This window comes from Hippopotamus amphibius, chromosome 7, assembly GCF_030028045.1.
Source record: "Hippopotamus amphibius kiboko isolate mHipAmp2 chromosome 7, mHipAmp2.hap2, whole genome shotgun sequence".
NCBI lineage: Eukaryota > Metazoa > Chordata > Mammalia > Artiodactyla > Hippopotamidae > Hippopotamus > Hippopotamus amphibius.
In genome coordinates this window covers 58,662,906-58,684,799 of record NC_080192.1, presented here as the reverse complement: position 1 = coordinate 58,684,799, position 21,894 = coordinate 58,662,906, and the positions used below count along the sequence as shown (strand labels likewise).

The window sequence follows — 21,894 nt, the reverse complement described above, 5'->3', positions numbered from 1 at the left end:
AAGGGTGACCCCACCTCCCCAGATCCTGCACCTTGGGTCACATGTCCACAGTCACCATGGTGACCCCACCTCCCCAGACCTCCACCTGGCATCACATGGCAAATTCTCCATCATGACCCCACCTCACCTGACCCCACACCTGGTTTCACACGCCCACACTCACCATGGTGACTCAAACTCCCAAGACCACATACCAGGGCTCACAGGTCAACACTCACCAGATTGACCTCACCTCCCCAGACACCCCACCTGGGGTCACACTTCCACACTCACCAGTGTGACCCCACTTCCCCAGATCACACACCTGGGGTCACACACCAACAGTCACCATGGTGACGCCACCTCTCCCTAAACCCATGTGGCATCACATACCAATCTCACAAGTGTGACCACACCAGCCCCACCCCAGTTTCACACATCCATACTCACCATGGTGACCCTACCTCCCCAGACCCGACACCCTGGAGTCACAAGTCCATACTCACCAGGGTGACCCCACCTACCCAGAATCTGCACCTGTGGTCCACGTCCACACTCACCAAGTTGACCTCATCTCCCCAGACACCCCACCTGGGGTCACACATCCACAATCATGTCGGTGAGCCCACCTGACAGATCTTGCACATGTGTTCACATGTCTAAATCACCATGGCGACCCCACCACTTCAGGCACCTCACCTGGTGCCATACGTCCACACACAAGTGGGTGACCTCACCTTCCCAGACACTGAAAGTAAGGTCACAAGTCCAGTCTTACCAGGGTGACCCCAGCACCCCAGACCCCACACCCTGGGGTCACATGTCCTCACTCATCAGGTTGACTGCAACTCCACAGACCATACATCTGGGGTTATATGTCCACACCCACCAGGGTGACCCCACCTCCCCAGACCCCACACCTGCCATCACACACCAAACTCACCAGGATGACATTCCCTCCCCGATCCTGCACCTGGTTGCACATATCCATACTCACCAGGTTGAACCCACCTCCCCATAACCTGCACCTGGGGTCACACATTCACACTCGCCATGATGACCCCACCTCCCCAGACCTCCCACCAGGAGTCACAAGTCCAACCTCACCATGGTGATAATCCTCCCCAGACCCCTCACCTGGGTTCACACATCCACACTCACCAGAGTGACCCCACCTCTCAAGACCACGGATTTAGAGTCATACATCCACACTCATCAGGGAGACCCCACGACCTCATACCCCACACCTTGGGTTCACACGTCCACACTCACCAGGGTGACCACACCTTCCCAGACCCTGCTCTTAGGGTCACATGTCCACACTAACCAGGTTGACTGCAGCTCCACAGACCATGCATCTGGGGTCATACATACACATCCACCAGGGTGACCCCACCTCCGTGACCCCACGTCTGGTTCTCACATCCATCCTCACCAGGGTGACCCCACCTCCCCAGACCCCACACCCTGAGGTCACAAAACCACACTAACCAGGGTAATCCCATCTTCCAGACCCCACATCCTGGGGTCACATGTCCACACTCACCAGGGTGATCCCACCTACCCAGACTCCACACCCTGGGGTCACACATCCTCACTCACTAGGGTGACTCCACCTACCCAAACCATGCACCTGGGGTCACACGTCCTCACTCACCAGGGTGATCACACCACCCCAGACCCCACCTGGGGTCACAAGTGCACACACTCAATGGTGTCCCTACCTCCACAGACCCACACCCTGGGGTCACACATCTACACTCACCAGGGTGGCTTCACCTCCTCACACCCCACACCCTACAATCACACATCCACATTCCCCAGGCAAACCTCACCCCCCAGACCCAGCACCTGGGGTTACATGTCCAAACTCAGCAGCATGACCCCAACTCCCCAGAATAGGTACCTGGTGTCACATGTCCACACTCACCAGGGTGACCCCATCTGTCCACAGCATACACCTGTGGTAACATGTCTAGAGTCACCAGGGTAACCCAACCTCCCCTGACTCTGCATCTGGGGTCACATGTCCACACTCCCCATGGTTACCCCACATCCCTATATCCCACATCCTGGGATCACACGTCCACACTCACCTTGGGGACCTACTTCTCCAGACCCACACCTGGGTTCACAAGTCCATATTCAAAAGGGTGACTGCCTCTCCAGACCCACACCTGGGGTCATACGTCCCCACTTAAAAGGGTGACCCCAACTACCCAGAGCTCAGACCTGTGGTCATTTGTTCACACTCACCAGGGTGACCCCACCTCTCCTGAACACATACCTTGAGTGAGCCCTCTCCTTAGACCCTCCACAGCTGGTGTCAAACTTGAAGACACACCAGCATGACCCATCCTCCCCAGATCCCATACCCAGGTGTCACTCTTCCACATTAACCAGGGTGAACCACCACCCCAGATCCCTCACCTGGGATCACACATCCACACTCTCCAGGGTGATACCACCTCTCCTTGAATGAATTTGGCTTCTCAGAGTGTCTGCATGTGATGTATGGCCTAAGAGAGAGAAGGCCCTAGTAGGTCTAGGTGACTCTGGGACTTGCCAAGCCTAGCAATGCTCAGGGAAAAGCTGTCCTTTTTCTTCAGGCTGGGTGCAATTGTAGTCTCTGCTTGAGGTAGAGAGAGGTCAGGTAGAAGATTCCTGGGTGAAGGCAAAGCACAAGGGTTATTTCCATGCTGCTCTGTTTTCCACACCTGGGGTTAAAAGCATGTAAGAAAAACCTTGATAGAATTGGATTCTTGAGGAATTATAAAAGCACAGGGAAGTCTGGGTATATAAGGTAGAGAGCCCTGCTTAGGCCTTTGCTCTGGCAACAAAGTTTATCCCAACTGCCTCTGGATTGAAGGGTACTCTTAAGCCATCAGAGTGACTTTTGGCACACAGTGTTCCCCAATGGAAGACATTGTGGACCTGACCATCCATTTCCTCCTGCAAGTCTTTCTAGCATTAAATTAGTACGTTGACTAAGGTTTCATGGAAAATGCTGCAGGTCTTTCTGAATGGAAAACCTGCAGCTTACTTAGAGGATGATAGTCAAGTTTCCTATGTGCTCAAGGTCAAGCATGTTGTAGGATGATATCCTACCAAGGAATTGCAAGCAACTTTTTACTTTGGAAAAGACTCACTTTTCCACAAGGAGACTTGCCAGAAGTGAAGAAGAGTCAAGCAGCAAGGATATTTGGCATGCAGCTAAGATGCCGCATCAATCCCATTTGAAACTATGGCAATGACCCTTTTGTCATTAGGCCTCAATGTGAAAGCTGACACACAGCCTCTGATTCTGCAGATTCCAAGCAGTGAAAGAGACACACATGCTACACACTGCAATGTTTTTTAATGAACTTTTCCCCAGGGAGGTTCTGCATGAGGTGGATGTCCTAAGCAGGAGCAGGCCCCTGGTAGGCCTAGGTGACAGTGGGACTTGCCAGCACCTAACAGTGCTCAGGGAAAAACTATTCATTTACTTTATGCTGGAGGCAAATCCTAGTTTCTGCTTAAGGCAGATAGACTTCAGGTAGGACTCCCAGGATGAATGCGAAGCACAGTGTTTTTCACTGTGCAGCCCCATGATGCTCACTGGGGCTGATCATCCTGGTAGTCAGAGAACCCCAAGAACTGTGTTCTTGAGGCAGTTTGAAAGTTGGAAAGTCTAGCTGTTCAAGGAAGAAAGTCCCGCATTTAACATCTCTTTTCAATCAGAGGTCATTCCAAGGGCCCCTTACTTGAGAGGGTGCTCTGAAACCACAAGAGAGACTTTCTGCACACACTGTTTCCCCATGGAAAACTGTGGGAAACCAAGCACCCATTTGTACAGAAAGGCACTATCCCTTTGAAGCACTACATTGACCAAGGTTTCATGGAGATTGCTGCAGGTTTTTCTGAATGGAGGAAATGCAGCTCACCTGGAGGCTATTGGTAAATTTTCATTCACTCTCGAATTAAAGAGTGTTGCAGGATGAAGTTCTAGCTAGAAATGGCAAGCATCCTGTTTTGTTTTGTGTTTTTTTTTTTTTATTAGACTCATTTGTTCTCAGGGATGCATGCCAGCAGTGAAGAGAAGATGGTCTGCATGGGTGATTTACATGCAGCTTGGAGAGCACAACTCTCCTGCTTTCCAAAGGAGACATAACTACACATCCCATCAGGCCTGAAGTACAACATAGACACCCAGCCTGTGGATCTGCCATTTCCAAGCCATGAAAAGAAACATATGCCACACCCTGTGACCTTTCATGAATGAATCTTGTTTCACAGAGGGTTTGCATGCCATCCATGGCCTAAGAGAGAGAAGGTCCTAGTAAGCCTAGGTGATCCTGGGACTTACCATGGCCTAGCAGAGCTCAGGGGAGATCTGTTCTTTTTCATCAGGATGCAATTCAAGTCTCTGCTTGAGGTAGAGAGAGGTGAGGGAGGAGATCCCTAGGTGAAGGCAAAGCACAGAGTTTTTCTGGGCCACTCCAGTTTCCTTATCTGGGCTGAGAAGCATGGAAGGAAAAGCCTTGCTAGAGCTGGGTTCCTGAGGAAGTTTCAAAGCAGGGGAACTCTGGCTATAGAAGATAGAGAGAACTGCTTAGGCCTTTGCTCTGGCAACAAAGTCGATCCCAAGTGCCTGTGGGTTGGAGGGTGCCCATAAGCCACAGGAGAGATTTTTGGCATACAGTGTCCCCCCAAGGAAAATGGTGCAGACCTGAGCATCCATTTCCTCCCGCAAGGATTTTTAGCATTAAACAGTACATTGTCTAAGGTTTCATGGAAACTTCTGCAGATCTTTCTGGATGGAAAAACTGCAGCTTACGCAGAGGCAGGTGTTCCAATTCATGTGTCCAATAGGCAAAGAATGTTGTAGGATGAGACCTAGCTTGGCATGGCAAGCACCTTGTTTTCTTGGAATAGACTCACTTTTCCCCAAAATGGATTGATAACACTAAAGAAAAGTCACACAGCAAGGGTGTTTGGCATGCAGCTCACAGGCCACATGAATCTTCCTTGAAATTAGGGTAATGACTGTTTTGCCATCAGGTCAAAATGTGAAAGTTGACACACAGTCTCTTATCTGCAGCTTCTGTGCAGTGAAAGAGACATACATGCCACACCCAGGGACCATGTATAATGAACTTTGCTCTGTAGAGGGTCTGCATGGGGTGTATATCCAAAGTGGAAACAGGCCCAAGGTTGGCCTAGGTGACACTGGGCCTTGCCAGGGCCTAGCAATGCTCAGGGAAAAACTGTCTGTTCAATTCAGGCTGGAGGCAAATTCTACTTTCTATCTGGGCAGAGAGACTTCTTGTAGGACTTCCCAGGATGAATGCTAAGCATAGTGTTTTTCTCTGTGCAGCTTGGGTTGACCAGCCTGGCAGTCAGAGACTCCCTAGAACTGTCCCTCAGGAGACAGTTTGAAAGCTGGGGAATTCTAGCTCTCCAAGGATGAGAGGCCTGCATTGAACATCACTTTGCATACATAAGTGATTCCAAGGGCTCGAGTCTAGAGAGTGCTCTGAAGCCACAGGAGAGACTTTACACACACACTGTTCCCCCATAGAAAACTATGTGAAACCAAGCACCCATTGGTATGGAAAGGCACTCGCCCATTGAAGCACTACATTTACCAAGATTTCATGGAAAGTGCTACAGGGTTTTCTCCATGAAGAATCTGCAGTTCACCTGGAGGCTATCAGTTAAGTTTCATTTGCTCTCAAAGTAAATAGTGTTGTGGGGTGAGGTCCTAGCAAGGAATGGCAAGCATTCTGTTTCTTTTGATTAGACTCACTTGTTCTCAGGGATGCTTTCCAGCAGTGAAAAGAAGATGGGCAGCAAGTGTGATCTGCATGCAGCTTAGAGGCCACAACTATCCTGATTCCCTAAAGGGAAATAACTGCTTCTCCCATCAGACCCCATTTTCACAGTAGACACCCAGCCTCTGTATCTGCAGTTTCCGAGCTGCAAAAAAACACACATGCCACACCCTAGGTCCTTCCATGAGTGAATTTTACTTCACATGATATGTATGGTGTAAGCAAGAGAAGGCCCTAATAGGCCTAGGTGACCCTGGGCCTTGCTATGGCCTAGCAGAACTCAGAGAAAAGCTGTCCTTTTTCTTCAGGCTGGATGCAATTGTAGTCTCTGCTTGAGGTAGTGAGAGGTCAGGTAGGAGATCCCTGGGTGAAGCAAAACACAGGATTGTTATTCTGCTGCTCCAGGTTTCTCACTTGGGGTTAGAAATGCGGAAGGAAAAGCCTCACTACAACTGGTTTCCTGAGGAAGTTTCAAACCAGGGGAAAGCCTGGTTGTATAAGCTTGAGAGCATTTCCTAGGCCTTAACTCTGGCAACAGAGTCGATCCCAAGTTCCTCTGGGTTGGAGGGTGCTTTTAAGCCACAGGAGAGACTTTTAGTTCACAGTGTTCCCCCATGAAAAATGGTGTGGACCCAAGCTTCCATTTCCTCCTGCAAGGCTTTTTAGCATTAAAGAGGCACATTGACTATGGTTTCATGGAAACTGCTGCAGGCCTTTCTGGATGGAAAAACTGCATCATACTCAGAGGCTAGTGGTCCCTTTTCATGTGTCCAATAGGTAAAAATTGTTGTAGGTTGAGCTTCTAGCAAGGGATCAAAAGCACCCTCTTTCTTTTGATGAGACTCATTTGTTCTCTGGGTGCTTGCCAGCAGTGAAGAGAAGACAGGCAGCAAAGGTGATTTGTACACAGGTTGGAGGCCACAAATACGCTGTTTCCCTAAGGATAAATGACTGCTTTTCCCATCAGGCCCCAAAATCAAAGTAATCACCTAGCCTCTGTAACTGCAGTTCCTGAACCACAAAAAGACACACAGGCCACACACTTGACCCTTCCATGAGTGAATTTTTTAAAGCTCTTGATTGGAATATAATTGCTTTATACTTTTGTGCAGTTTTTGCTGTGCAACAAAGTGAATCAGCTGTATGTATACATATATACCCATATCCCCTCCTGCCTGTGACTCCTTCCCACCCTCTATATCCCAGCCCTCTAAGTCAATATCAATCATTGAGTTGGTTTCCCTGCATTAGGCAGCAGCTTCCCACTATTGATTTTACATTTGGTAGCATATATATGTCAGTGCTAGTCTCTCACTTCATTCCAGCTTCCCCTTTGCACCCCCCAAACTATATTGTCAAGTCCATTCTCTACATCTGCATCTTTATTCTTGCCCTGACACTGGGTTCATCAGAACCATTTTTTTTTTCTTTTTAGATTCCATATGTATATGTTAGCTTACAGTATTTGTTTTTCACTTTCTGTCTTACTTCGCTCTGTTTGCCAGTCTCTATGTCCATCCACCTCATTGCAAATAACTCAGTTTCATTCCTTTTTATGGCTGAGTAATATTCCATTGTATAAATGTGCCACATCTTCTTTATCCATTCATCTGTTGATGGGCATTTTGGCTTTTTCCATGTCCCTGCGATTGTAAATAGTTCTGCAAAGAACATTGTAGTATATGTTCGTTTTTTTTTTTTTTTTTTTGGCTTATGGATTTTTCTGGGTATATGCCCAGTAGTGGGATTGCTGGATCATATAGTAGTATTATTTTTAGCTTTTAAGAGTTGATTTTGGCCCACAGATAGTCTGTATGAAATGTATGGCCTAAGCAAGAGAAGGCCCTAGTAAGGCTAGGGAGCCCTGGGACTTGCCATGGCCTAGCTGTTCTCAGGGATAAGCTTTTTCTACAGGCTGGATGCAAATTCAAGTTTCTGCATGAGGTAGAGAGAGGTCAGGTAGGAGAGCCTAGGTTGAAGGTAAAACACTGAGTTTTTTCCTTGCAGATCTGCTTTCCTCACCTGGGCTGACAAGCATGGAATGAAAAGCCTTGCTAGATATGTGTTCCAGAGGAAGTTTCAAATCAGGGGGAACTCTGGCTACACAAGCTAGAGTGCACTGCTTAGGCCTTTGCTCTGGCAAAAAAGTTGATCCCAAGTGCCTGTGGGTTGGAGGGTGCTCTGAAGCCACAGGACAGACTTTCCACACACACTCTTCCCCCATGGAAAACTGTGAGAAACCAACCACCCCTCTGTATGGAAAGGCACTCTCCTGTTGAAGCACTACATTTACCAAGGTTTCATGGAAAGTTCTGCAGACCTTTTTGGATGGAGAAACTGCAGTTCACCTGGAGGCTGTCAGTCAAGTTTCATTCACCCTCAAAGTAAAGAGTGCTGTGGGATGAGGTCCTAACAAGGAAAGGCAAGCACCCTGTTTCTTTTGATTAGACTCACTTGTTCTCAGGGTTGCTTGCCAGTAGTGATTAGAAGATGGGAAATCACTGGTGTTTTCCAGGCAGGTTGGAGGCACAACTTCTCTGCTTCCAACAGGTGAAATGGTTGCATCACCCATCAGGGCCCAATTTCAAAGTAGACACCCAGCTTCTGTATATGCAGTTTCTGAACCACAAAAAAAAAAAAAAAAAAATCACAGGCCACACACTGGGCACTTCCATGAATGAATTTTGCTCTGCAGAGTGTCTTGTATGTCATGTATAGCCTAAGCAAGAGAAGGCCCTAGTAGGCCTAGGTGACTCATGGACTTGCCATGGCCTTACAGTCCTCAGGGAAAAGTGGCCCTTTTCTTTCATGCTGGATGCAATTCGATGCATTTCAGGCTGGATGTAATTCGAGTCTCTGCTTGAGGCAGAGAGATGTCTGGTAGGAGGTCCCTGCATGAAGGCAAAATGTAGAGTTGTTTCTGTGTTGCTGCGGTTTCTAACCTGGGCTGAGAAGCATGGAAGTAAAAGCTGGATTCTAGTGAGTTTAAAAGCAGAGGCAAGTCTGGCTATATAAGCTAGACAACCCTTCTTAGGCCTTTGCTCTGGCAACAAAGCCAATCCCAAGTGCTTCTGGGTAGAAGGGTGCTCTTAAGCCACAGGAGAGATTTTCAGTGTTCCCCCAAGGAAAATGGTGCAGAGCCAAGTGTCCATATCCTACTTCAAGTCTTTTCAGCATGAAAGCAGTACATTGACTAAGGTTTCCTAGAAACCACTTCAGGCCTTTCTGTGTGGAAAACCTGAAGCTTACTTGGAGACTAGTTGTCAAGTATCTTGTGTCCTCAAGATCAAGAGTGTTGTAGGATGAAACTCTAGCAAGGAATGGAAAGCACCTTGTTTCTTTGGAATAGACTCACTTTTCCCCAAAGAGCCTTCACAGCAGTGAAGAAAAGTCAAGGAGCAAGTGTTTTTCATGCAGCTACAAGGCCCCATGGATCCCACTTGAAAATGGGGTAATGACTCTTTTGGCATCAGGCCCCAATGTGAACATTGACACACATCCACAGATTCTGGAGCTTCTGAGAAGTGAAAAAGACAAACATGCCACACACTGCAATGTTCTATAATGAAGTTTGCTCTGAATAGATTCTGCATTGGGTGTATGGTCTAAGTGGGAGCAGGCCATATGTAGAATTAGGTGACAGTAGGACTCACCAGGGCCTAGCAGTGCTCAGGGAAAAACTATTCTTTTACTTCATGCTAGAGGCAAATTCGAGTTTCTACCAGAGAGACTTCTGGTAGAACTTCCCAGGATGAATGCTAAGCACAGTGTTTTTCTCCAAGCAGCCTCACGTTCCTCACTTGGCCTGACCAGTCTGGCAGGCAGAGAGTCCCTAGAACTGTGTTCCTGTGACAGTTTCAAAGCCAGGGAAGTCTAGCTTTCCAAGGAAGAGAGGCCTATGTTTAGCATCACTTTAGATCCAAAGGTGATTCCAAGGACCCCTGGTGCTGGAGGGTCCTCTGAAGCCACAGAAGAGACTTATGGGTCACAGTGTTCCTTCATGGAAAACAGTGCAAAACCCTTTCCTCTGGAAAGGCACTCTCCCATTGAAGCACTACATTGAGTAAGTTTTCATGGAATCTGGTGCAGATCTCTCTGGGTGGAGAGATTGCAGCTCACCCAGAGGTGGATTATGCTGGTGCCTGCACCTCACAGCTCAATCTCCAAAACTCCAAGCAGGGCTATCTAGTTTATATTTTCCTTCCCTTCTGAAGATCTTGGCTGGCACTTGGCCTTGGTCCAGAGTGTAAATCTTCTTAAATCTGTTGACTCCAGAGTCCTCACATTTGGGTTGATTTGGTCAAAGTCTGTGCTTGAGTGGAGGACAGGGCTTTGAGAGGGTACACAGGCCCCTCCTTCTCAACCAGAAGCCCTCTTGTCCTTTCCCAAGCTCAACCTTCTCCTACTTTTCCCACGAAGCAGAACTTCCTCCTCTTCTGTAACTCAGACTCTCTCATCTGTTTTCAGTTTTTCATGTGCTCATAGCTGGCTAGAAACATGCCAGGGGTTGTTTTTCAGATGAACTTGAAGTAACATGCCCACATAGATTAGTTAAGAGCCTGTAGGTCTTGAACAGATTTATGCAAAGGACCCAGCAGAGTCTACAAGAACCTGAGGCAGATTTTGCTGGAGACAGGTGAGCCACAGGTAAAGGACATCTGAGTCTCATCACACGTGAGGGTGCATATGTTACTGTTTTTCTCTGCCTTGGGTCCTCATCTGTGAAACTGAGGTAATAGTGATAACTCCCCTCACAAGGTTATCATGAAGATTAATGTGTGAATCCACTGAGCACTCAGAGCAGCCCCTCACGTCCAAAAGCACCTACATCTGTGTATTATTGTACCTGCCTGACTTCACTTTTCTCCACCAGCTCTACTTCAGTGTGAGGCAAGATGGGACATGTGAGGGAGGAAGAAGACTAAGAAAAAGGTGGAGGAGGATCATGGCCAAACATTTCTCATGCATGGGTGGGCCTGCAGTGCAACCTTGGGGTTTTATTCCTGGGTGTAGGAGCAAGGGGCTGCAGCCAGGAACAGAGCATTTATCGACCACATGTAGGGTGTGGAGGGAGTAGGAAGACACCAATGCTCTGCTTCCTCCCAGCTGTAAAGGCCTGAGGAAATATTTTACCCTTTCTGAGTCCCTGAGAAATTGGGAGGTTCTGGTCCAAGGGCACAAAGTTTCAGTTATGCCAGATGAATAAGTTCTGGAGATCTGCTGTATAATACAGTGACTGGAGCTAACGAGACTGTAATGTATACTTAGAATTTACTAAAACAATGGATCCTGTCTTAAGTGTTCTTACAATACACACAAATGTTGATGATAATAGTGATAAAATGAATGAATAGGTCACGAAGAAACCTTTGGAGTGACAGATGTGTTTTTGGTGTAGATTGTGGTGATGGTTTCATGGGTGTAACCTATCTCTATACTCAGCACGTGGCATACATTAATTATGTACAGCTCTCTGTATGTCAATAATACCTTCATTAAATAGTTTTAAAAAGAATAAAATAGGGGAGAATATAGTCAGTCAAAGTACTGAGCACAATGCCTGTCACAGTAAATATGCAAATAAGTGTATTTATGGTTTAACCTTAGCTCAGGACTGAGAGTTGCTCCCACAGGTCCTTGGCAAGTGCTGTCTGTGGCAGCTGCTCCTGCCTCTGGCTCAGCACTGCTTCTGCAAAGCACAAGATCTAGCCCAAACAGAGAGCCCAATTCTAGATGGCATGCTCCTGACAGAGAAGGTGGGCTGGTCCCAGACACCTTGTATTGGTTACTTGCTATTTCCTCCCACAGACACCCTTTCAGTGTCCTGGTCCCTAACCTTTAACTCCTGTAAGAAACTGGTTTTGCAGATTCCTGAAGACACTTTGCAGTTTGCAGACCTGTTTTACCTTTGTTCCCCATCCTTGGGTCTGGAGATAAATGTAGGAAAGTAACAATCATAAACATCAGGCATGCTCACCCTCAGGTGCCTTAGACTTCAAAGAAATGGCAAACTGAAGCACGTCATTTTTTACATGGCCCTCTATAAGTACACATCTATGTATATAAAATGAAATTGTACCGAAATAAATCTTATTACTGAAAGTTTGCTTTGCAGAAGTCACTTCGGTGTAAAAGTCCTTCAGAAAATGTGTTTTTTAAAGAATGAAAAATGAGGTGAAAATGTAAATGCAAAGTATGTTTCACAGGTAAAGATATTTTTCTTAATGACTCAAGACAAAATGAGCAGACTGTGCAACTCAGATTCCAGCTGCATCTCTCACTACCCTCAGGAGTGTGCTGGGAAGCACAACAGAGGGTTGGCTCACTGGGATGAGCTTACTGCTTTTGGGCCCCCACTGGGAGGAGGGTGGGCATCCCTGGTGCCCTGAATTCAGCAAGACCTTAAGTGCATGAGGAGGGGATTGTGGGAGGACACAGTTTTGTCCAGAGCTGTTTCAGTGGCCTGTGTTAGAGGGGGAACAGAAGGCCAGAGCAAGGTTGGGTGAACTGGAGGTGCTGGCTGAATGTCTTGAGCCAGTGCAGCAGTTGCCTTTTCCTGGTGCCTGGTCTTCCCTTCAGTGTCCCCTACTGGTAATTTTCTGGTCTGGTGAATGCCTGGCCACACCAAATCCTGTAGCTGTTCAAGGAAACAACTGAGTCTGTCCTCCTGGAGCCTCCCCAGCCCCCATCCCTGGTCTGGCTGGCCCTGTACACCCCCTTGGTCCTCCCTGGTCACACCACACTGTCATTTTCTGTCCCTCAGTCTGCCCTCTCCACTAGATGTAAATTTACTTCGGTGCTACCTGGCTGCCTGACAGTAGGTAAATGGATCCTGGACCTGTTGCCCTCGAACAGGATGGGCAGAACAAACCTTTCTCTCTTCATTTGCCCCCATCTTTGGTGGAGTACAGGACCTGGGACAAGGTGGGCCTGGGGTTTGGGGATTCTTCCACATGCAAGTTGTTCTGTGAAAGTGGATTCTGCCTGATATCATTATCTATCCATGTAACATTGCTGTTACTCTGTGACAGAAGGCATTTAGGCCTGAACAGGAACAACTTGCAAATGGGAACACCCACCAATGTTTAAATTGCCAAGGGAATTCCAACATTACTGGCTAATTCCCAGTGAAAAATCATTCTTTTTGTCTTTAACTACAAACTGGTTCTGATAGTTATTAAGTAAAATTAAAGGGTGAAGTACAGACACAGTGGAATCACTCCAAGAAAAGCGGTTCCAGACAGAAATTATAGCTGGTAAATCAAATTGGTGTGGGGTATAGATCTAAACCACAGTGGCAGCTGATGTGATCATGCAATGCCTTGGGGTTGTCACAAGATCTACTACACTTTGTATGGGCTCTTGGGGGAACATGAGTCTGAATCTCCTTTTGATGGAAGAGACTTGAGCCTACTTGGACCAGACAGTGAGAGATGGAAGGTCAGTTCTGCAGCTGAACTCCAGTCCAGTGTATGAATGTCAGGAGTGCCTAGGGTGATGGGTGAGTATAGGCTGCACTCCATTCTGAAAATAATCTCCTGCTACTGTGGGAAACATAAGCAACACACCCAAAGTGTCTTTTATCTTCTCCAAAACACTTAAAATGATTTTTTGTAGGTATATTGTATTTTGAGTGATATAAGTGTAAGTTATTGTTTAGAAGAGCCATCTCTGACAACTTATTCAATGTATTTATTAAATACAGCCATTGATCACCAAGACTTTACTCTGTAGAGGCAGAGGTTAAGCTAAAAAAGAAAAAAAAAAAAAGACAGGGGGCTCTTTTATGATCAAATATCTGGAACATCTGTTACAGGTATATATTTCCTAAGAAAATCTTCTCTAACATATGTTCTTATGTGGATAATAGGAAAGCATTATTGTATATTTGAAACAGTTTGCTGTTGCATTTGCAATGGATACTAATATATCTTTTTGGAGGAGAAGAAATGAGATTATTTCAGTTGAAATAAGCAAATGGTATAGTAAAGTTTTTACACTTTATCATCATATGATTTCCTTTAAAGGTTCTCCTTTCCACCTTGTACTCTCCACCTGTTCAAACAGGACATTTTTGCCTCTTTAATGAAATGATGTCTTGGACCCAAGTGGCTATCCTCTCATGCACAAACTGACTTATCAGCAGCTCTGTCAATAGATAGCAACTGTGCACACTTAGCCAGAACTGAGTAAATGCCTGGCATTCCACAGCCATGTGAGGAGCATTTTTTGCATCTTTCTGCATCTTTAAAGCCCTTGGACCAGCATGAGGGGATGCAGTGAAGAGCCAACCTTTCCATAGGAGTGCATGTATGCCCCAGGTGGGAAGTCCAGGGATGGGCACACATCAGTCTGGTTGTACTATAAAACTCTGAAGGGCTTATTCCAAATACAAACAAAATCCCCGAGAACATAAAGTAAAATCTTTGTTCTAAAGGTTACTTTAAGCATGGATTAAACGCTCAGGATATGTTTTCTAAAAGTATAAATCTTTTCGCTGACTTGTTGGTAAATATACCTGAACACGATTTCGTGGCAGAAAAAAATGTCATTAGCTCTCATAGTTGAGCTTCCTGGTGCCTCACCCAGGGACTTTCAAAGATGGACGTAGTTGGTGGCTTTGCTGCACCTTGGGATTTCCCAGGTATCAACTATAAATTGGCACTTGCCATGGGCACTTGCCATCTACCTCTACAAGGGTGAAATCACATGTGCTTCTGCAGCTGCTGACCTTCAACATCCCCTGAAGGGGATTCAGGGTGGAGATCAGGAATGAGGCCTGTTGTGCTTTGGGAAATGTGTGGAACAAGTCTTCAGATAGTTAGATGTTTTCAGCAGCTGATTTTGTGAGCCAATTCTTGCATCTCCTCATATCTAGAAAAGCACTAAATCCCTTCATGGTGATGTCTGCTCCTCGTGATTAGCAGAAACCCTCTACAAAAATATGTATTTGATTGCATGTGCTCCTCTTTCACCAAGATTACATATATACTGATCTTCCTTGCTACCTCTTCAGAAGAGTTTCTCAGAGCTTTCTGGGATGCTGTCTCTTGGGCAGCAGTCCCAATTTTGCCCCCAATAAAACTTAACTCCTAATTCTCACATTTTGCATTTTTTAAATTTGACATGGGAGAAGATACTGTGAATGCTTTTCCTTGTGTCTACTCCAACATAGCTTCTTGGTGGGCCAGCAGACCCTATTTCTAGGTGGACTAATTTGGGAGCATCTCTCAGATAAAGTCACTGATTCATCAAATTCTGCATGATGCATTGTGCTGGCCTGGACTCGGCTCTAGGAACACAAGCATTAAGGAATCATTCAAGTCCTTTGACCTGTGCTCTTAGCCAAAGTAAAAATCCCAAAGCCAGGCTTGAACAGCTTATTCATCCTAGATTGTTATCTGTCAACCCAGCACTGTTAGAACTGCGTGGAAATTTTCCTGGAAGATGCTGCTCCAGTATGCAATTGTAAAACTCACAGTAGCATACAAAGAAAGTGAACAAGGAGCTGACTTAGCCTGAGGAAGCCAAGATTTGTATTTAAGCCACACCCAGTTTGATACCCAGACCTTTAACCTGAGGCCCTTCTATCTTCAGTATGCACAAAATCTGGCTGTTCTAGCTTGTTCTACTAAAACCCCTAAGGACAAACTGGGAGCCCCCTGACTTCCCTCGAACTATCCCCTTCTGACATCTGCTCTTATTCATTTTCTCATATTGACATGTCTGCATCCCCTTCTGGTGTCTTCTTTTCCTTGATGAGTCCTGGATCTCCCAATTTTACTGGAAGAATAACTGCCCAGACTTTCACTCACTGCAGAATCTTCATATTCCTCATATCCTCAAAGTGGTAGGCAAGTCACAAAGCATCAGTTCCTTGCCTCCTCCTTCCTTTCTACTCCCATGTCGCATGTACTCAGGCAGTCTATCTGGATACTTATCACTATGGCTCGATCTATACAGCTGATCTCATTGTTTCATTTGCTCACTCCTCTCTCCCCAAATTGCTGCTCCTAGGCTCTCCATGATGTACTTCCTGTCTGCCACCCCACCCCACATACCCAGCAGTCATCCAATCTCATCCACTGCCTGTACATGATCTCCTGGCATGATCTGGTTTGCTTGGATCACTGCAGCCTTTCATAGCTGGTTTCTGCAATGCCTCACTCCATGACTCCCATAAGAAGAGATTTCTGAAGATGTGTACCTCCTACAGCATTCACATTTAGTGAAGGGCATGTGAAAACCTAGGCACAGCTTTTAATCTTTTTATTTTTCTAATAACATATCTTAATTATTGAACAACAGAATTTATTGTAAATAAAAAGACCAGAAGCTGCTCATACTTTAAACACCTAGTGTCCACAATCTGATTGCCTTGTTTCCCTTCCCCTCTCTCCATCTATCTGAGACATCCATGATGACCAGGACCATCCCAGGGTAGAAGTGATGTGGGGTTGAGCTGGACCATTGGCTCTCTGCTCCCCCTTCCACCTCCACTCCCCATTCTGGGCTCTCAAGAAGATGAATTAAATGTCTGCTCTGGTTGCTGCCTGTTTCCTATCCAACTTAACCTCGGTTTCTGGTTGTGGTGGGCCTCAGAAGTCAGGGAGTGTTCCCCCCCCACCCTCCAACATGGGAAGGGTGGTGCTGGCCCCAGGTTCCAGCACAGCCCTGACATGCAGTGCACTCAGTGGGCATGTTTGGATTTGGACAGAGCTGTAGAGCTGCCAGCACCCATATGTTGCCTTCTTGAGAGCTGGTGCTGCCCTTCTAGGACTGGCTGCATCATTTGTCCCATTGGAGTCAGCAGCAGTAGATAATAAAATCTTAGTCAGAATATCCCTTGACCTCTGACCATCCAGGCAGGCATCTGTGGTCTGTCAAGCCCCTGTGGCCAATTACTGAGTTGACCTTGCTGCAGGGGAATTGAACAGCTACCTAGGATTTCAGTTCACTATATCCATGTGACTGAGAAAAGGGCCACCTACCTCTTAGCCTCTTAGCCTTCCAAGAGAGGAAATCAACCTCCAAATTTTGAGTGTGGCCCTGGCCACAACCATACAGTATACTGCTGCCCTGTAATCCTTTGGCTTTATGGTTGTAACAAACTGTTGACATTGATACTCTTTAAACATCAAAGGTATGGAAGCAAGTGCCTTCCCAGCTGGTGGTCTCACACTGAGGCTACATGGTCTCCAGAAGCCATGCGCATCCAAGGCCCAGTCCCTGTGGCTGCCAGGAAGCCAGCCAACTGTGGATTCCACAGTATAGAATAATCCTTAAGCCACTGCTTCATAGAGTAACAGTTTCTTTACAACCTACTTTTTGGTTTCTGTTCTTTGTAAAGGAGAGAGAAGAGACTGGAAAATGAGCAAATTTGTTCTGTGGAGATGGGTGATAAGTATAGTCAGAGGGCAGGTGTGACTCCTGGGCTCCAACCTCCCAGGGACATGAATGAAGTCTGTGTGCCTTTTGAGGCCCACGGGCAATCAGGGCCAGTCTCTGATGTAAGGACATGATGCCCAAAGCAAGAGCCTTGAGTTTACCACCAACAGCAAAGCTGCTATTTTAGCAAGTGGAAGAGCTTCCTGCCATCAAAGGAGGACAGCAAGAGCCCTGGATGGGTGGCAGCAGCCCTTGACCCTAACTGAACCTCTTCCTTTCTGACAAAATGGACACTGAGTGGGTGGCAGCCTGGAGTTTCTGGAAGCCCTGGATATAGTGAGAGAGACTGTTCCTGTGAATAGAGCCACCCAGAGGCATTTAGCAGGGCAAAGGATTGGAGAGAGACCAGATGACACTGCAAGAGAGTGAGCCCCCAGAACTGCCAGGTCCAAATCCACTCTTAAACCCATCTCTTGCAGTTATTCTATCATTTAAAAATATCATTAAGAATGATATTTTAAAATTTATTTCTATCATTTAAAAATAATGATTTATTTTACTTCAGTAAGTGTGTCCAGTCCATTGGAATCAAAGAAGGCATAGCTGACACATCAGAACAAATAATCTCTAAGACTCCCTTGGGTGCCCTACAGGATTGGGCATGACTGGGGGAGATGAAGACACTGAGCAGGATCCAGTCTTGGGGGAACTGCCAGATTGCTCTGTCTCCCTTCCTTCCCTGTCCCAGGAGAGTGAAAGTCCAGAACAACAAGAGAAGCAGCATGGGGAATAGGTCTTTTGTTGGCTAACTTTTCTGTTTGTATTTTCCTTCGTTGGGTTCCATTTCATTAATGTGTGTTTTTACTAGGAAGTCTTCCACTTCCTCTAGATTTCTAGTGTGATGCAATAGGTTTCTCCCATTTCACTTTTATTTTCTCCTCTCATTCTGGTTTTCTACAGAATTGTCACAGTTAATGAACAATTATTGATACATTATTGTTATCATTTGGGTTTCCTTCAATCTAACTTTTTCTCTTCCAGGATGCCACCCAGGGTATCATGTTACATTTAATCATCATGTCTGTTTAGGCTCTTCTGGGCTTTCACAGTTTTTCAGACTGTCCTTGTTTCTACGACCTTGACATCAGTGAGGAGGACTGGTCAGGTATTTTGTAGGCTGTCCCGCATTGGGATTTACTTGGTGTTTTTCTCATGAGTAGCCTTGAGTTATGGGTTTTGAGTAAGCAGATCAGAGGGGTAATGTATTCTCTCATCACTTTATATCAAGCAAACAGGCCCTCAAGGCAATTTACAGTTAATATTAACTTTGGTCACCTGGCTGAGGTAGCACTTGTCAGATTTGCCCACAATGAAGTTATTTTTTTTTTCCCATTTCTGCAGTGTGTGTCTTCTTTAGGAGGAAGTCACTTTGGGAGCAGCACTCATGGAGACAGAAGTTAGCACCACCTCCACAATCCATGGAAGTCTGAGTGTCCACATCAATTATTTGGAATTCTTCTACATGGGAGATTTCTGTTCAACCACATTAAAACAAAACAAAACAAAACAAAACACCCTATGCAGTTACTTCTTTTTACTAGCATGGAGATCTGTGGAGATTATGTGTGTGTGTGTGTGTGTGTGTGTGTGTGTGTATACAACATTTTGTTAAAGTACAAAAATCCAGATTTGGTTGCTAAGTTCATTCCCACTTTGGCTATTGAGAGCTCTTTCCATTGGCTCCTGTTTTCCTTTGACATTATTCCATCCTGTGGATTTATTTTCTTTTGGTACCTCCTCACTTTCAGATATAAGATTCAAGATTGTCCTTGCTTATATATTTACTATGTCAGTCCTACTGTCAGCCATTTTTTCAAAGAACTCTGATTCCTTTCACTAGAGAATGGTGTTAAAAATTTACATATAGGGGCTAAAAGTGCTCAACTAATAATGGAATGAAATATATGCATGTATTTCCACCTCTGTGTATGGTTAGGTCTGAGGGAGGGCTGCTCCACAACGGCATATTGATTATTTTGAAATAAAGTCATTTAATAAATGGCTGATGCAAGAGGAACACTCAGACTCTCTATCTCCTTGAGGGCAGGAAATAAGTCTCTCATGTGTAAGGTGCAGAAACCTATATAAACAAACCTTGGTAGTCCTTTAATTTACTGCCCCAAGCCCAAACTCTGTCTAAATTCTTCACCAATTGAGTACCCTAAACCTAAGTTTTTTTAGCCTGTAAATTCCTCATAAGTTTATTCTGTGATGAAATCAAGCCTTACTTTCTGTTATAGTCAGGGAGGGATCTGTAAAGCTCCTTGGCTTTTAATGCAAAGTTTTAAAAGGAACAAAGTATTACTAGAAAAAAGTGTCCCCCAAAATGGGCTGAACCTCAAGATTTCTCTGACCCCTGCATGTGAGAGTCCAGGGCAGGTGGGTGATGGGGCCCAAGCCCTGTCCTCCTTGTTTCTCTTCCCTGCTTCCAGGTGGAGGGCTCCAATGAGCAGGCGGTGGGGTGACCATGTGGCACCATGCCCTCCATCCTAGGACATGGGCTGGCCAAGCCCCCAACAACTTCCATCATTTCCACTTGGTAAAAGAAATCATGGTGTCCTAGCTTCAAGAAGTTGGAAGGCTGGGAGGTGAAGGGTAGACATGAACAGGAAAAAGGGAAGTAAGTTCTGGTGGACAGCTGGGTGGTTCTGCTGTGGCAGGGTTGCTTGGACACTAGAGCACAGTCTCTGGGTCCTGTGACAAATGATTGCATATCAGCATGAGCTCTTTGCTGCTTTGTGGTTCTGGAAATCCTATAGGAGGTGGTTCACAGCAGGTTAAGTTCATGCTCTCAGTGGAGGTGGGGAAGCTAAATGTCTGCTGTCCAGACTGAAGGTGCTGGTGTGAGTGTATATACAGGACAAAACCATCTCATGTGAATGTAGATCAGGCTCGTTTAAGATGAATGCAGTCATGCTATGCCTAAAGTCTCATATCTTGTGCCTCTTCCTGGGGACCCCTTCCTCAGTTCCTGAGACTCCTGTAACTCATATACAGGGGAATGGAGGGTGGTCTCTGTGTAGTCTGAGGCCTGATTTACCCTGCATGTGAGTCTTCTTGGGGCTGCCATAACAAATACCACAGACTGGGCAGCTTGAACAGCAGACCTATCTCCTAGTCTTGGATGCTGTCTGAAATAAAGGTATCTGAAGGCTGGTTTCTCCTTGGAGCTTCTCTCCTTAGTGTGTAGACTGGCACCTTCTCCTCACATGATCTTCTGTTGCTAATCTCTTCTTGTAGGACATCAGTCCTAATGGATTAGGATCCACCCTAGTGACCTCGTTTTACCTTGATCACCTCTTTAAAAAACCCATCTCCAGGAATGCAGTGGACACCTCAGACTATTTGAACAATTTAACCCGAAACTTGGATATCAGACCAAATCATACAATTTATATCAATAATATGAATGAAAAAATTAAAAAAAGAACTAAAGCGATCCCTGTATGCCCTGTTTTCTCAGTTTAGCCACGTGGTATATATTGTGCCTCTAAAGACCATGAAGATGAGGGAGCAAGCCTTTGTTATATTTAAGGAACTGGGCTCATCCACAAATGCCTTGAGACAGTTACAAGGATTTCCATTTTATGGCAAACCAATGTGAATCCAGTATGTGAAAACAGATTCTGATATAATATCTAAAATGCGTGGCACTTTTGCTGAGAAAGAAAAGAAAAAAAGAAGAAAAAAAGCCAAAACTGTGGAACATACTGCAACAACCATTAACAAATAGCCTTGGTATCTGTGGACACCAAATGGGGAAAGCAACACCAAATCCTCATGTCCCTGATTACCCTCCAAACTATATTTTATTCCTTAACAATTTACCAGAAGAGACTAATGAGATGGTGTTATCCATACTGTTTAATCAATTCCCTGGTTTCAAGGAAGTACATTTGGTACCTGGGAGGCATGATATTGCTTTTGTTGAATTTGAAAATGACAGACAGGCTGGAGCTGCCAGGGATGCTCTACAGGCATTTAAGGTCACACCATCCCATGCCATGAAGATCACCTATGCCAAGAAGTAACATTTGGGATAGCTGCCTTTAAAGGACTTTGTGTTATTTATAGTTTTCATTTTGATAATGTTTGGTCAGGTCATTTTAATAGTTGGGGAGAGAGGGCAAGTGTATGTGAAATTTTTGTAAAGGGTTTAAAAACTTACCTAGCTCTGTTTAACCTTAGTGAATTATAAACTGTGAAGGCCTTAATTTTGTACAATAAACTTTTATTTGTATTCAGTACATAATATTTCATTTATTGGCCCACTGTCCTATCATCAAATGTTTATGCTAGTCTAGAACACATCTTAAGGTATATAAAACTGTAATTGGATGCTTTTCTTGTGTTATTTTGGAGGAGCTGATGGTAGAGAAACATTGAACCACTTTAACAAAAGTAAAGGAGAATTAGATGAAAAAAAAAACCATCTCCAAATACAGTCACATCCTGGGGTTCTGGGGGTTAGGGGTCCAGCATGTGAATTTTGGAGGACACAACTGAGCCCATACCATCCTGCTTAGGAACTAACATGTGGCTCTGTCCTTCTGAGGTCTATGAGCCCCATGCCAGCATGAAGAAATGGCAGAAGACAGACCTTCATCCTTCATCTTTCCAATAAAGATTTATTGGAGTGCACATCTCTCAG

The 21,894-nt window shown here is 45.5% G+C and overlaps 1 pseudogene; it reads left to right on the top strand.

The window, feature by feature from the left end:
- The first annotated feature begins 648 nt into the window (after positions 1–648).
- Positions 649–21,274, top strand: LOC130857619 (U2 small nuclear ribonucleoprotein B''-like; annotated as a pseudogene).
- The last annotated feature ends 620 nt before the right edge of the window (positions 21,275–21,894 follow it).